Here is a 17,428-nt window from a genome sequence, read left to right as displayed (position 1 = left end):
ACTCAGACTCACGTCCATCGAGTCAGTGATGCCATCCAGCCATCCCATCCTCTGTCCTCCCCTTCTCCTCCTGCCCCCAATCCCTCCCAGCATCAGAGTGTTTTCCAATAAGTCAACTCTTCGCATGAGGTGGCCAAAGTACTGGAGTTTCAGCTTCAGCATCAGTCCTTCCAAAGAAATCCCAGGGCTGATCTCCTTCAGAATGGACTGGTTGGATCTCCTTGCAGTCCAAGGGACTCTCAAGAGTCTTCTCCAACACCACGGTTCAAAAGCATCAATTCTTCGGCGCTCAGCCTTCTTCACAGTCCACCTCTCACATTCATACATGACCACAGGAAAAACCATAGCCTTGACTAGACGAACCTTTGTTGGCAAAGTAATGTCTCTGCTTTTGAATATGCTATCTAGGTTGGTCATAACTTTCCCTCCAAGGAGTAAGCGTCTTTTAATTTCATGGCTGCAATCACCATCTGTAGTGATTTTGGAGCCCAGAAAAATAAAGTCTGACACTGTTTCCCATCTATTTCCCATGAAGTGGTGGGACCGGATGCCATGATCTTCGTTTTCTGATGTTGAGCTTTAAGCCAACTTTTTCACTCTCCACTTTCACTTTCATCAAGAGGCTTTTGAGTTCCTCTTCACTTTCTGCCATAAGGGTGGTGTCATCTGCATATCTGAGGTTATTTATATTTCTCCTGGCAATCTTGATTCCAGCTTGTTTCTTCATATATCGTGTATCTGCATATATTATAAATTTTGTTTTACTTTACTTGATTGTATGACTTTTATAAAAATTAAGAGAAAAAATCAGTTTTCATTGCATTCACGCATATATTTAAAATTTCTGGTGCCTTCATTCAAAACTGTAAACATGATTTTCCCTGTAGTGTAATTTTCTTCTAAAGAAATCCCTTAAGTATCCCTTATAGTATAGGGCAGATGATGATGAATTATCAATTTTTCTTTTTTATCTGAGAAAGTTCTTGTCTATTTTAACTTATCTTGATATATTTGTAAAGGATATTTTACTGAAATAATTCAGAGCAGACTTTTTTTCTTCTTTCAGTACTTTAAAGATGTTTTCTACATTCTGGTCTTCATTAGTTCAAATGAGAAACCAGCAGCCATTTATATTATTGGTTGTCTATATAATTATCAATTTTTTTGGTGTGTTTTCAAGACTCCCTATAATTAATTTTTAGCAATTTGACTATGATATGCATGAGAAAGATAGTGTATATATATGTATATATATATATAAAGTATATATATATATTTACTTTAGAATTTGCTGAACTTCTTGAATCTAGATTTATATGTTTCCCCAAGATGGGAACTTTTCAGCCATTATTTTTATTTTTTTAACTTAATTTTATTTTTTAACTTTACAATATTGTATTGGTTTTGCCATATATCAAAATGAATCCACCACAGGTATACATGTGTTCCCCATCCTGAACCCTCCTCCCTCCTCCCTCCCCATACCATCCCAGTGCAACAGCGCCAAGCATCCAGTATCGTGCATCGAACCTGGACTGGTGACTTGTTTCATATATGATATTATACATATTTCAATGCCATTCTCCCAAATCATCCCACCCTATCCCTCTCCCACAGAGTTCAAAAGACTGTTCTATACATCAGTGTCTCTTTTGCTATCTCGTATACAGGGTTACTGTTACCATCTTTCTAAATTCCATATATATGAGTTAGTATACTGTATTGGTGTTTTTCTTTCTGGCTTACTTCACTCTGTATAATAGGCTCCAGTTTCATCCACCTCATTAGAACTGATTCAAATGTATTCTTTTTAATGGCTGAGTAATACTCCATTGTGTATATGTACCACTGCTTTCTTATCCATTCATCTGCTGATGGACATCTAGGTTGCTTCCATGTCCTGGCTATTATAAACAGTGCTGTGATGAACATTGGGGTACGTGTGTCCCTTTCAATTCTGGTTTCCTCCATGTGTATGCCCAGCAGTGGGATTGTTGGATCATAAGGCAGTTCTATTTCCAGTTTTTTAAGGAATCTCCACACTGTTCTCCTTAGTGGCTGTACTAGTTTGCATTCTCACCAACAGTGTAAGAGGGTTCCCTTTTCTCCACATCCTCTCCAGCATTTATTACTTGTAGACTTTTGGATCGTAGCCATTCTGACTGGCGTGAAATGGTACCTCATAGTGGTTTTGATTTGCATTTCTCTGATAATGAGTGATGTTGAGCATGTTTTCATGTGTTTGTTAGCCATCTGTATGTCTTCTTTGGAGAGATGTCTATTTAGTTCTTTGGCCCATTTTTTGATTGGGTCTTTTATTTTTCTGGAATTGAGCTGCAGGAGTTGCTCGTATATTTTTGAGATTAGTTGTTTGTCAGTTGCTTCATTTGCTATTTTCTCCCATTCTGAAGGCTGTTTTTTCACCTTGCTTATAATTTCCTTTGTTGTGCAGAAGCTTTAAAGTTTAATTAGGTCCCATTTGTTTATTTTTGCTTTTATTTCCAATATTCTGGGAGGTGGGTCATAGAGGATCCTGCTGTGATGTATGTCAGAGAGTGTTTTGCCTATGTTCTCCTGTATGAGTTTTATAGTTTCTGGTCTTATGTTTAGAACTTTAATCCATTTTGAGTTTATTTTTGTGTATGGTGTTAGAAAGTGTTCTAGTTTCATTCTTTTACAAGTGGTTGACCAGTTTTCCCAGCACCACTTGTTAAAGAGATTGTCTTTAATCCATTGTATATTCTTGCCTCCTTTGTCAAAGATAAGATGTCCATATGTGTGTGGATTTATCTCTGGGCTTTCTATTTTGTTCCATTGATCTATATTTCTGTCTTTGTGCCAGTACCATGCTGTCTTGATGACTGTGGCTTTGTAGTAGAGCCTGAAGTCAGGCAGGTTGATTCCTCCAGTTCCATTATTCTTTCTCAAGATTGCTTTGGCTATTTGAGATTTTTTGTATTTCCATACAAATTGTGAAATTATTTGTTCTAGCTCTGTGAAGAATACCGTTGGTAGCTTGGTAGGGATTGCATTGAATCTATAAATTGCTTTGGGTAGTATACTCATTTTCACTATATTGATTCTTCCAACCCATGAACATGGTATATTTCTCCATCTGTTAGTGTCCTCTTTGATTTCTTTCACCAGTGTTTTATAGTTTTCTATATATAGGTCTTTAGTTTCTTTAGGTAGATATATTCCTAAGTATTTTATTCTTTTCGTTGCAATGGTGAATGGGATTGTTTCCTTAATTTCTCTTTCTGTTTTCTCATTATTAGTGTATAGGAATGCAAGGGATTTCTGTGTGTTGATTTTATATCCTGCAACTTTACTATAGTCATTGATTAGTTCTAGTAATTTTCTGGCGGAGCCTTTAGGGTTTTCTACGTAGAGGATCATGTCATCTGCAAATAGTGAGAGTTTTACTTCTTCTTTTCCAATTTGGATTCCTTTTATTTCTTTTTCTGTTCTGATTGCTGTGGCCAAAACTTCCAAAACTATGTTGAATAATAATAGTGAAAGTGGGCACCCTTGTCTTGTTCCTGACTTGAGAGGAAATGCTTTCAATTTTTCACCATTGAGGATAATGTTTGCTGTGGGTTTGTCATATATAGCTTTGATTATGTTGAGGTATGTTCCTTCTGCTCCTGCTTTCTGGAGAGTTTTTATTATAAATGGATGTTGAATTTTGTCAAAGGCTTTCTCTGCATCTATTGAGATAATCATATGGCTTTTATTTTTCAATTTGTTAATGTGGTGTGTTACAATGATTGATTTGTGGATATTGAAGAATCCTTGCATCCCTGGGATAAAGCCCACTTGGTCATGGTGTTTGATCTTTTTAATGTGTTGTTGGATTCTGATTGCTAGAAATTTGTCAAGGATTTTTGCATCTATGTTCATCAGTGATGGGAGAAGGCAATGGCACCCCCCTCCAGTACTCTTGCCTGGCAAATCCCATGGACAGAGGAGCCTGGTAGGCTGCAGTCCATGGGGTCTTTAAGAGTCAGACACGACTGAGTGACTTCACTTTCACTTTCCACTTTCATGCATTGGAGAAGGAAATGGCAACCCACTCCAGTGTTCTTGCCTGGAGAATCCCATGGACGGAGAAGCCTGGTAGGCTGCAGTCCATGGGGTCACACAGAGTCGGACACGACTGAAGCGACTTGGTTGTCATCAGTGATATTGGCCTGTAGTTTTCTTTTTTTGTGGCATCTTTGTCAGGTTTTGGTATTAGGGTGATGGTGGCCTCATAGAATGAGTTTGGAAGTTTACCTTCCTCTGCAATTTTCTGGAAGAGTTTGAGTAGGATAGGTGTTAGCTCTTCTCTATATCTTTGGTAGAATTCAGCTGTGAAGCCGTCTGGACCTGGGCTTTTGTTTGCTGGAAGATTTCTGATTACAGTTTCAATTTCCGTGCTTGTGATGGGTCTGTTAAGATTTTCTATTTCTTCCTGGTCCAGTTTTGGAAAGTTGTACTTTTCTAAGAATTTGTCCATTTCTTCCACGTTGTCCATTTTATTGCCATATAATTGTTGATAGTAGTCTCTTATGATCCTTTGTATTTCTGTGTTGTCTGTTGTGATCTCTCCATTTTCATTTCTAATTTTATTGATTTGATTTTTATCCCTTTGTTTCATGATGAGTCTGGCTAATGGTTTGTCAATTTTATTTATCCTTTCAAAGAACCAGCTTTTGGCTTTGTTGATTTTTGCTATTGTCTCTTTTGTTTCTTTTGCATTTATTTCTGCTCTGATTTTTAAGATTTCTTTCCTTCTACTAACCCTGGGGTTCTTCATTTTTTCCTTTTCTAGTTGCTTTAGGTGTAGAGTTAGGTTATTTATTTGACTTTTTCCTTGTTTCTTGAGGTATGCCTGTATTGCTATGAACTTTCCCCTTAGGACTGCTTTTACAGTGTCCCACAGGTTTTGGGTTGTTGTGTTTTCATTTTCATTCGTTTCTATGCAAATTTTGATATCTTTTTTGATTTCTTCTGTGATGTGTTGGTTATTCAGCAGCTTGTTGTTCAGCCTCCATATGTTGGAATTTTTAATAGTTTTTCTCCTGTAATTGAGATCTAATCTTACTGCATTGTGGTCAGAAAAGATACTTGGAATGATTTCAATTTTTTTGAATTTATCAAGGCTAGATTTATGGCCCAGGATGTGATCTATCCTGAAGAAAGTTCCGTGTGAGCTTGAGAAAAAGGTGAAATTCATTGTTTTGGGATGAAATGTCCTATAGGTATTAGGTCTAACTGGTCTATTGTATTGTTTAAAGTTTGTGTTTCCTTGTTAATTTTCTGTTTAGTTGATCTATCCGTAGGTGTGAGTGGGTATTAAAGTCTTCCACTATTATTGTGTTATTGTTAATTTCTCCTTTCATATTTGTTAGCATTTGTCTTACATATTGCAGTGCTCCTATGTTGGGAACATATATATTTATAATTGTTATATCTTCTTCTTGGATTGATCCTTTGATCATTATGTAGTGACCTTCTTTGTCTCTTTTCACAGCCTTTGTTTTAAAGTCTATTTTATCTGATATGAGTATTGCTACTCCTGCTTTCTTTTGGTCCCTATTTGCATGGAAAATCTTTTTCCAGCCCTTCACTTTCAGTCTGTATGTGTCCCCTGTTTTGAGGTGGGTCTCTTGTAGACAGCATATGTAGGGGTCTTGTTTTTGTATCCATTCAGCCAGCCTTTGTCTTTTGGTTGGGGCATTCAACCCATTTACGTTTAAGGTAATTATTGATAAGTATGATCCCATTGCCATTTACTTTATTGTTTTGGGTTCGAGTTTATACACTCTTTTTGTGTCTCCTGTCTTGAGAATATCCTTTAGTATTTGTTGGAGAGCTGGTTTGGTGGTGCTGAATTCTCTCAGCTTTTGCTTGTCTGTAAAGCTTTTGATTTCTCCTTCATATTTGAATGAGATCCTTGCTGGGTACAATAATCTGGGCTGTAGGTTATTTTCGTCTTGCCATTCCCTTCTGGCTTGAAGAGTTTCTATTGAAAGATCAGCTGTTATCCTTATGGGAATTCCCTTGTGTGTTATTTGTTGTTTTTCCCTTGCTGCTTTTAATATTTGTTCTTTGTGTTTGATCTTTGTTAATTTGATTAATATGTGTCTTGGGGTGTTTCGCCTTGGGTTTATCCTGTTTGGGACTCTCTGGGTTTCTTGGACTTGGGTGATTATTTCCTTCCCCATTTTAGGGAAGTTTTCAACTCTTATCTCCTCAAGTATCTTCTCATGGTCTTTCTTTTTGTCTTCTTCTTCTGGGACTCCTATGATTCAAATGTTGTAGTGTTTAATATTGTCCTGGAGGTCTCTGAGATTGTCCTCATTTCTTTTAATTCGTTTTTCTTTTATCCTCTCTGACTCATTTATTTCTACCATTCTATCTTCTAATTCACTAATCCTGTCTTCTGCCTCTGTTATTCTACTATTTGTTGCCTCCAGAGTGTTTTTGATCTCATTTATTGCATTTTTCATTATATATTGACTCTTTTTTATTTCTTCTAGGTCCTTGTTAAACCTTTCTTGCATCTTCTCCATCCTTGTCTCCAGGCTATTTATCTGTGATTCCATTTTGATTTCAAGATTTTGGATCAATTTCACTATCATTATTTGGAATTCTTTATCAGGTAGATTCCCTATTTCTTCCTCTTTTGTTTGGTTTGGTGGGCATTTATCCTGTTCCTTTACCTGCTTGGTATTCCTTTGTCTCTTCATCTTGTTTATATTGCTGTGTTTTGGGTGTCCTTTCTGTATTCTGGCAGTTTGTGGAGTTCTCTTTATTGTGGAGTTTCCTCATTGTGTGTGGGTTTGTACAGGTGGCTTGTGAAGGTTTCTTGGTTAGGGAAGCTTGTGTTGGTGTTCTGTTGGGTGGAGCTGTATTTCTTCTCTCTGGAGTGCAATGAAGTGTCCAGTAATGAGTTATGAGAGGTCTATGGTTTTGGAGTAACTTTGGGCAGCCTGTATATTGGAGCTCAGGGCTGTGTTCCTGTGTTGCTGGAGAATTTGCTTGGTATGTCTTGCCCTGGAACTATTTGGCCCTTGTGTGATGCTTGGTTTCAGTGTAGGTATGGAGGCGTTTGATGAACTCCTGCCAATTAATGTTCCCTGGAGTCAGGAGTTCCCTGTAGTCAGGGTTTGGACTTAAGCCTCCTGCTTCCAGTTATCGGTCTTATTTTTACAGTAGTCTCAAAACTTCTCCTTCTATACAGCACCATTGATAAAACATCTAGGTTAAAGATGAAAAGTTTCTCCACTGTGAGGGTCACCCAGAGAGGTTCACAGCATTACATGGAGAAGAGAAGAGGGAGGAGGAAGTTAGAGGTGACCCGAATGAGATGAGGTGGAATCAGTAGAGGAGAGAATGGGCTAGCCAGTAATCACTTCCTTATGTGCACTCCACAACTGGACTGCTCAGAGATGTTCATGGAGTTATACAGAGAAGAGAAGAGGGAGGAAGGAGACAGAGGTGGCCAGGAGGATAAAAGGAGGGAATGAAAAAGAGAGAGACAGATCCAGCCAGTAATCAGTTCCCTAAGTGTTCTCCACCGTCTGGAACACACAGAAATTCACAGAGTTGGGTAGAGTAGAGAGGGGTTAGGCAGGAGACACAGGCGACCTGGTGGAGAAAAAGGAGAGTCCAAAGGGGGGAGAGAGCAGTCAAGCCAGTAATCTCGCTCCCAAGTAAAAAATGGGTACTGAAGGTCGGATTCTTAAAGGTACAAAATTGATAACAAATACCTAAAAGCAAAAATTAAAAATCTAGAGTAGAGTTTGGAATTTAAAAAATACAATGTTAAAGAAAAGAAGAAAAAGAAAGAGAAAACAAACAAACAAAAACAAACAAAGTCACAAAAATTATAAAGAAAATATAGGTACAAAATTGATAACAAATACCAAAAAGAAAAAGTTAAAAATCTAGAGTAGAGTTTGGAATTTAAAAAATACAATGTTAAAGAAAAGAAGAAGAAAAAGAAAGAGAAACAAACAAACAAACAAACAAAAACAAAGTCACAAAAATTATAAAGAAAATATAGGTACAAAATTGATAACAAATACCAAAAAGCATAAATTAAAAATCTAGAGTAGAGTTTGGAATTTCACAAATACAATGTTAAAGAAAAGAAGAGAAAGAAAGAGAAAAAAAAGTCACAAAAATTATATAAAAAAAAATATAGGTACAAAATTGATAACAAATACCAAAAAGTTAAAATTAAAAATCTACAGTAGAGTTTGGAATTTCAAAAATACAATGTTAAAGAAAAGAAGAAAAAAAAGAAAGAGAAAAAATAAAGGTCACAAAAATTATAAAAAATATATATATGAAGTTTGCTTTAAAAAAAATAGGGTCTTTTTTTTTTTTTTTGCAAAGTAATAGTAGGTTATAAAAGTGAAAAGTAAAGGAGTAATACAGGACGTAAAAATTTTTTAAAAAAGAAAGAAAGAATGATCATAAAAATAGTAAAAATATATCTAGGACTTTCTCTGGTGTTGTGGGTATTGTGGGGTAAGTTCATTTTCAGCTAGTTCCTTGGTCCGACTTATATTTCTCAAGATCTATAGGCCCCTTCCTATGTAGTCGGTAGTAACCACAGGGTTTTAATCTATTGCCTGTCGCTTCCAAGGCAGTTCCCTCTGTTATAGCTTCTTCTGTTTGCTGGTCTCTTCAATGTCTGATTTCCACCCTGATACAAAGGGGGTGGTGGTGGACACTTTTTTTTTTTTTTTTTTTTTTAGGCCCTCTTGCTCAGTCGCGCTGTGGAGAGGGAGGGACGCTGCAAACAAATAACACTGGCCTGTGCTCGCAGTGCCTCAGCCACACTGGGTCTGCCCCCACTCACGGTGCGTGTAGCCTCCCTGCCCACACTGCTCAGGCTCTAGGTTGCTCCACTGGGAACCATCCGAGGCCGGCCCTGGGCTGCTTGCACCTCCCAGGTTTAAGCAGCTCAGGTTCAGGGACTCGGGTAGTCCTCAGAGGCGCAAACTCGGTTGGGCCTGCATTTTGTGCCCTTCCCAGGTCCGAGCAGCTCAGGTGATGAGGTGTTTGGCGAGCACGGTTGCTGCGACTTATTGCCTCCCCACTGCTCGGTTTTCTGGGTGTACTACCAGCGCACCTTCTCAGGCAGATGTTAACCGTTAGCAAAGAAGCCTGCTTACAGTTTTGTAGATAATGTCTCTCTGGGGCTGCGATTGCCCCCTTCCTGCTCTGGCTGCCTGTCACCGGAGGGGGATGGTCTGCAGCTGGCTATCTCTGGTCAGTCCTTTGTTCCGTGCACGGACCTGGCCATGTCTTAGGTTAGGGCTGGCTTATTGCGTGGTAGATATCCTACACCAGATAGGTAGAAACCTATCTGGTTTGCTGGCCCAAATTAGTTCACTCAGATAGTGCTTGGGGCATTCAGGCCAGATCCTTACTCTAAGCGATGCAGCCCGTGCCATGCCTCCCTGCCCAGCCCCCACTTGCTAGTGGCGGGTGCAGGCGTCTGTGCTGCTTCTCCGCTGGGGGAGTTACCGTTGGGCTCTTAATCTGTGGGTTTTAACTGTTTATATATTTTTCTTCCCTGTTATGTTGCCCTCTGTGCTTCCAAGGCTCGGCACAGACTCGGCAGTGAGAGTGTTTCCTGGTGTTTGGAAACTTCTCTCTTTTTAAGACTCCCTTCCCGGGACGGAGCTCCATCCCTCCCTCTTTGGTCTCTTTGTCTTTTATATTTTTTCCTACCTCTTTCGAAGACAATGGGTTGTTTTTCTGGGTGCCTGATGTCCTCTGCTGGCATTCAGAAGTTGTTTTGTGAAATTTACTTGGTGTTTAAATGTTCTTTTGATGAATTTGTGGGGGAGAAAGTGGTCTCCCCATCCTATTCCTCCGCCATCTTAGCCCCTCCCCCTCAGCCATTATTTTTAAAACTATTCTTCTAATTTTATCTTTCTCCTCTCTTTCTGAGACTATAATTATATGTATAGTATATTTTTGTGTCGGTATTCCACAGGTCCCTAAAGCTCTGTTCAATTATTTTTATTCATTCTGTTTTTTAAGTTCGCCTGAGAAATACATGTGTGTGTGTGTGTGTGTGTGTGTGTGTGTATCGTTTAGTTGTGTCTGACTATTTGCGACCCCATGGACTGTACCCTGCCAGGCTCCTCAGTCCATGGGATTCTCCAGGCAAGAATACTGGAGTGGGTTGCCATGACCGTCTCCAGGAGACCTCCCCAACCCAGGGATCAAACCCAGGTCTCCCGCATTGCAGGCAGGTTCTTTACCATCTAAGCCACCAGGGAAACACAGAGAAATGCATAGACATTATCGAATTTTAAGGTCAGAGAAATGCATAGACGTTATCCAATTTTTAAGGTCAGACATTTTGTCATGGTCAATCTGCTAGTAAGTTCATGTCGTGAATTTTTTAGATATTTTCAGTTCAGTTCAGTGGCTCAGTCATGTCCGACTCTTTGCAACCCCATGAATTGCAGCACACCAGGCCTCCCTGTCCATCACCAACATCCAGAGTTCACTCAGACTCACGTCCATCGAGTCAGTGATGCCATCCAGCCATCTCATCCTCTGTTCTCCCCTTCTCCTCCTGCCCCCAATCCCTCCCAGCATCAGAGACTTTTCCAATGAGTCAACTCCGCATGAGGTGGCCAAAGTACTGGAGTTTCAGCTTTAGCATCATTCCTTCCGAAGAAATCCCAGGGTTGATCTCCTTCAGAATGGACTGGTTGGATCTCCTTGCAGTCCAAGGGACTCTCAAGAGTCTTCTCCAACACCACAGTTTGAAAGCATCAATTCTTTGGCGCTCAGCCTTCTTCACAGTCCAACTCTCACATTCATACATGACCACAGGAAAAACCATAACCTTGACTAGACAAACCTTTGTTGGCAAAGTAATGTCTCTGCTTTTCAATATGCTGTCTAGGTTGGTCATAACTTTCCTTCCAAGGACTAAGGGTCTTTTAATTTCATGGCTGCAGTCACCATCTGCAGTGATTTTGGAGCCCCCAAAAATAAAGTCTGACACTGTTTCCACTGTTTCCCCATCTATTTCCCATGAAGTATATTTTATATATTGATTATTTTTCCTATAGCTATTTTATATTTTATTCAGTTTAGTTTTTAGCTCCAGAAACTCTACTTATGTATCCTATTCATTTTGAACTTATTTTTAGACAACTTTGTGTGCACTTTGAATATGTTTTGCAGTTCAGGGACCCATAAGATAGAAAATACACCAATAATATGAATAGGAAAATTATAATTAAAAGAATTATTAACTAGTTCCAGGGAATTAACTACTGACAGATAAAGAGAACTCGAAAGACTATATAAATAATCTACACAGGGAGCAGCCAGTGCCACTAATTCAGGTATAAATAGACATGGAATGAGGTATAAATAGACATGGAATAAGCCACTTTCATCTTCAAGACTGAGATTCATACAACATTAGATTGAGTGTATCTTTGGACCACTGGATGGTAGGAAAGTTCATGGTGTACTTTGGGCAAGGGACGGAAAGCAGGAAATCCCCTGCTGGTATGGCAGTCCAGTGGAGAAACAAATGGGAAGCTGCCTGCTGAGGTGCTGCTAAAACTCATTGGAAAGCCACCGTCTGGTGTCACACATTCTACTGGCTGCCTCATGCTGCAACAACCAGCATTTTTAAAAAGTTAAAAGCACATCATAACCAGGAAGAGGAGCCTCTATCCCTTGCAATAACTCATTTAGTACCTTCTATTAGTAAACTTTTTCACTGTGCCAGCTAGCAAAAGAGAAGTGTTTGTAGACTCTAGTTCCAATATCACAAGGCGGGGCAAAGGAAGGTTGAATTGGGACTGAGAAACAATAAATAGATGAATTCCAGTTTGCATATAGTTATAATAGCTGCTTTAACATTCTCGTCTGCTAGCTTCAACATCGGTGTCATCAGGGTTTGTTCTTTTGGCTCATTTTTCTCTTGACCCTGCATCATATTTTCCTGGTTCTTTGCATATCTACTAATTTTTAGTATGTACTAGACATTGTGGGTAGAAGAGTGCAGAGGCTCTGGATCCTCCTATCATCCTCTGGATGGTGTTTGTTTTTGATCTAACAGGTTATTACATTACTGGCCATTTACATTGGACTCGTGAAGGTTTGGTTCTATGATGTCAGGAGTGAGTCTCATGATTTATGTTCAGACCTAAGGTGAACCCTTTAGATCTGGCACATAGTCTTTAGTCCAATGACTTGAAATCTGGGGGGGTTTCCATGAACAGCTTGAGTTAACCAAGCCTTTCAATACAGCCGACTCTAAACTATAAACTCTTCTCTCCCTCGTGGAGGCGGCAACTGAAATTTCTTTCAACCTTTCCACTGTTGCTTTCTGTAGGGTGTCTGAGCATCTCCCCTATGTTGGGGGAATTGAGAGGGATTTATGTAAAGATTTAGGGGCTCTTCCTTCTGTGGTTTCTTTCTTGTTAGGATTTCCTCACTCAATTTCCAGCCATTCTGGCAGCCCTCAGCTCTATCCTCTGATATCTCAAGTCAGTAACAAAACAGCCTTCTGCTCATTTCCAGCTTTTCTGTGCCTCTCAAACAAGAGATTTCCCTCAGAGAAAAAGCCTTATTAAAATGCATCCCACCCAGTGAAGTTTTCCCCCTTTAAGGATTATATCCTTTACAGTTTCTTTCCTGCTTTTTGTTATTCTCAAATTCCTGAGATAAACATCTCTGCCACTACTGGAACAAGGTACATTCGTACTCTAAGGGCTTTGGATCCAACTTCAAGAAGTAAGTACATTGTAACACACATGGAAATGAATCACTGTGTTTATTGAAAAAAAAATTCTAAATTGTCATTTCAGTACAATGTGTATTATATTTGAGTACATACTGACTGCAGTTCTCTGCAGAGTATTAATTATCCAGAAGTATAATGAAGTGGAAAAATAGGATAAATGTACCCATATAATAATTTGTAGCTCTCTCTTTCAGAATCAGCAAGAAGGGTTATGTCTTCATAATAAATAACTAGTTAGTCAACTGAGCGTAATTATGATATGTGCATGTATATAAAAAAGAGTTCAGCACAATATAAGGATTCATTTTGCTCTTAAACTTGCTTAAGCTCCCTCTTTGGAAATATACAAATGTTCCTTCATGGGTGAATTGTTGTTCCACTACAATCCATTGAACATGGAAGTTCTCACGGGCAAAGCACTGGGTCACCTAGCACAGCTGGCAAAAAAGTAATCTGGGAAAGAATTTTTAGCTCAGTGGCAAGCAGACATCTTCAGAGGCCTGTTTCTTTCTTCTCCCATTAGCTTGTCTGAGGTTTCCTTTCCTTGCAACTCTAAGCTGCACATGGCTCCATCTTATTCAGATGAAGCACTAATAAATCTAGTATTAGGTAGTGCTTACTCTAGTTGTCTAAAAATAGTGTTAGTAAGAAAATCAGCTCCTCCCTGTGATGGCGAAGGTCATCAGCCTTTATCTGCAAAAGAGAAATGCTCAGAGACAGCCTGTCTGTATTCCTTTTTATCTATTTTATGATGTAATTTGTATTGCTATTCTTTTCTTTTTATAAGAAAAAAATCATACACACTGCAATAAAAAGGTCAGGAAACATATGAAGAGCAGAATTTTTAAAGATGATTCCTAACCTCACTACCTACAGGTTGTGATTATAAACATTTTGTGGTATAAACTTGTATGCACATTTAAACACACACACAGTTTCTTCTTTATCTAAATATACATCATCATTAGTTTTAGTGACTGCATACTTTATGGATACATTAAAAATTATGTTGTTAAACATCTAGTGATAAGTATTTTCAAGATCCCAGCATATACATTTTTTTTATTTTACTTCACTTTTGTGTTTTTATTGAGGTATAACAGACAAAATAGTAATATATTGAAAATGTCCAGCATAATGATTTGATATACATATACATTGTGAAAGAGTCATAGAATGAAGATAAATAACATATCTATGAACTCGTGTGAAAGAAAATGAAAGTGTTAGTCCCTTAGTTGTGTCCAACTCCTTGTGCCTCCATGGACTGTAGCCCACCAGGCTCCTCTGTTCATGGGATTCTCTAGGGAAGAATATTGGAGTGGGTTGCCATTCTTTTCTCCAGGAGGTCTTCCCGACCCAGGGATGGAAGCTGGGTCTCTCACACTGAAGGCATATATATATATATATATTTTTTTTTTTTCTTTTTTGGTAAAAATGCTAAAGATTTACTCTCAGCAAATTTCAAGTATACAATACACTATTATGAACTTTGGTCACTATACTATATGTTAGAATCTTCAAATTTATTTATTTAACCTTTGTCCAACCTCTCCCTATTTCAACCGCACTCTCACCAACTCTAGTATTTTGCCTGGAGAATCCCATGGACAGAGGAGCCTGGTGGGCTATAGTCCACACAGTCGCAAAGAGTCGGACACGACTGAAGCAACTTAACACACACATATACATGGCACTATTACTGTTGATAAGACATTTTTACATTGTGATGCTCTTTATTATGGAAGCAGTATAGTTCTGTAATCAGGCCATTTGCACAAAGTGGCACTTTGGGGATTTGTCTAACCCCTTAAGCTAGATATCAATGAAGACTGGGATGCAAGTCATCATTAATAAGTATGTTTACACTTCATCCAACCTTACGGTCCTCATTTATTCCAATTGTGCTTCCTTGGTCAGATGGCTCTTATTATGTTTTACTTTCATACCATACTGTGGATGCCAGAGAACTTGAGTTTGCCGATGAATAATCTCCTGAGATGCAATGTCATGGAGGAGAATGGTGTAGTCTAATTCAATAAAGTCATCATTTCTTTGCACTTGCTAGACAGTCTGAATTTTTGCCATTTTGTACCATGTATCTTCAGTAGAATTTTGCCATATTATATAACCACTGGAAACCCAGGCTAACTGTCGAACTGGCTTCTTTTCTGGATGTACATTTCCAAAACTATCTGGAATATTTGGTGCTTCTATTGTTTCCTTCACTGACTTGAGTCTTTGATAAAATATGTTTCCTTCCTCGTCTGGGTTTTCTCCAATTTCTCCTTCAAATGTGAAGTTGACTTCTGGTGTAGTGTCTTGTCCCATTGGAGGGTACAGTACTTCAGCTGTAACTTCTTTTTGGATAATTTCTTCCACAGAAAATTTAAGGCAATGCTTATATCCTCTTCCTGACATATCCTCCAGGTTGGCTTGATTGACTGTTTGCATCAGAAACACCTTGTGAGGGGTGCCCTGCTCTCTACCTCTGAGGCCACCCTGGAAGCCAGGTAGTGGGTCAGAGGGACTTTCATTCTTACTGAGTGTTGGCTAGGCTGCTGTGAGTCCCTGTCTCCATTCTGCCTGCTGCCGGGTCCCCTGGGAGGAAAAGTCCCTATGAGTTTGACTTTTTTAAAAAATAAATTCCACATGTAAGTGAGCTTTCCTGGTGGCTCAGACGGTAAAACGTCTGCCTGCAATGCAGAAGACGCGGGTTCAATTCTTGGGTCAGGAAGATCCCTTGGAGAAGGAAATGGCAACCCACTCTAATATTCTTGCTTGGAAAATTCCATGGACAGAGGAACCTGGTGGGCTAGAGTGCATGGGATTGCAAAGAGTCATATGACTGTGCGACTTCACTTCTTCTTCTATAAGTGAAACCATACAGTATTTTTCTTTCTGTCTGCTCATTTCATTTAACACAATGCCTTCCAGTTTCATCCATGTTGTTACAATTGACAAGATTTCCTTCTTTTTTAGCCTGAACTATATATATATATACACACATATATACACACACACACCACTTTTCTTTATCCATTCATCTGTTAACAGACAGATTGTTTCTATATCTTGGCTATTGGAAAAAATTCCCGGCATATATTGATTAATTAATTCTTCAGAGGCCTTTCTTAATTATTTAAACATAAGTCACTCACTAATACAATAGCTTACTTTAATTTCTGGCAGTGCAGATATTTGCATGTTTGTCCATTCATATTCCTGTTCACTGTCAATGTCTTTCTCTAGATTATAAATGATATAAGATTAGGACATTATTTTATTCAGTCCTGTCTCCCAAACAACAAGAACAGGGTCTTATACAAAGAAAGTTTTCATAAATATTAGTAGTATGAATGGAAACTGATACTGTGATGCCCTGTTTTGAGTGGAGAGAGTGAGATTTTTGGCCTATAGTATTGTCAAAGTTAGGTCCAAGACCATTGCCTGACATAAGTATTTAAGAATTTAAGAATGGTCTTGGACTTGTACTGGAATATTTTTAGAGAAGGAAAAAATCATAACCTGTGTATGGAAGGGAAGTTGGCATTAGTATGATTAAAGAATCTTCTCCCAAAATATAATATTCATTAAACTCAGTTCAAATGTTCACCAACTTCCTATCATACACCTAGGCTAATCATTGCCATCTGTGCAACCTCTGGTGTGGCCTATATAATTGCTGTAGGCGTGGCAGGCTGAGGCTGCAGGTATTAATAGAGAAATTGTGAACTACACTCTGACAATGAGATAGGACAGGCACTGGGGTCAGTCCCAGCTGTAACTGACAGAATAGCATGGTAGCCAGGAGCATGAGGACAGAGAACACAACACACCCAAACAAGGACGTGGCATCAAAGACATAAAAGGGAGTGATCTGTGTCCTGAAATGAAGCCAGCACACAGTGATGGGGATTCCAGAGCAGGCAATAAATCACCAAGTAGAAGGGAGGCAGGCACTGGGCCAGGACACCAACTCAAGAGCTTTAGAAACCAAGGGGTGAGGATGAAGGATGGAATTAATCAAAACAAAGCACAGTCCAAGTACTTCTGATTGATTTACTGCACATGTTACCAATGCAGGAACTCTGACAAGGATGGGAAAAACCAATGTATGAAACATTCCATGATAAAGACACCTGGACCAGCACAGGAAAGGATCTAAATTGTTCCTCTGTTTTTATTTGGCTGCATCATTTCTTAGTTGCAGCATGTGGGATCTTCCTTGCATCATGCAGGATCTTTCACTGAAGCACACGGAATTTCTAGTTGTGGAGGGCAGTCTTAGTTTCCCTGCTGCATGAGGGACTCTTATTTCCCTAACCAGGGATCCGAACCCATGGCCCCTGCATTACAAGGCAAACTCTTAACCTCTGAGCCACCAGGGAAGTCCCGTAGTTTCTCTGTTTAATGAAGTGAACTCACTCAGTTGTGTCCGACTCTTTGTGACCCCATGGACTGTAGCCCACCAAGCTCCTCTGTCCATGGGATTCTCCAGGCAAGAATACTGGAGTGGGTTGCCATTTCCTTCTCCAGGGGATCTTCCCAACCCAGTTTCTCTGTTTAGGGATGGCTGAATACAGGCCCAGGAACATGTTTCCATAGGAGTTTAGGACAGTTAGGTTCAAC

The 17,428-nt window shown here is 39.2% G+C and overlaps 1 pseudogene; it reads right to left on the bottom strand.

The window, feature by feature from the left end:
• Nucleotides 1–14,689: 14,689 nt before the first annotated feature.
• On the bottom strand, nt 14,690–15,333 carry LOC129628001 (latexin-like; annotated as a pseudogene).
• Nucleotides 15,334–17,428: the final 2,095 nt, after the last annotated feature.

Source organism: Bubalus kerabau, chromosome 15 (assembly GCF_029407905.1).
Source record: "Bubalus kerabau isolate K-KA32 ecotype Philippines breed swamp buffalo chromosome 15, PCC_UOA_SB_1v2, whole genome shotgun sequence".
Lineage (NCBI taxonomy): Eukaryota > Metazoa > Chordata > Mammalia > Artiodactyla > Bovidae > Bubalus > Bubalus kerabau.
Note: the sequence above shows the minus strand (reverse complement) of the source record. Positions and strands in the feature narration are given on the sequence as shown.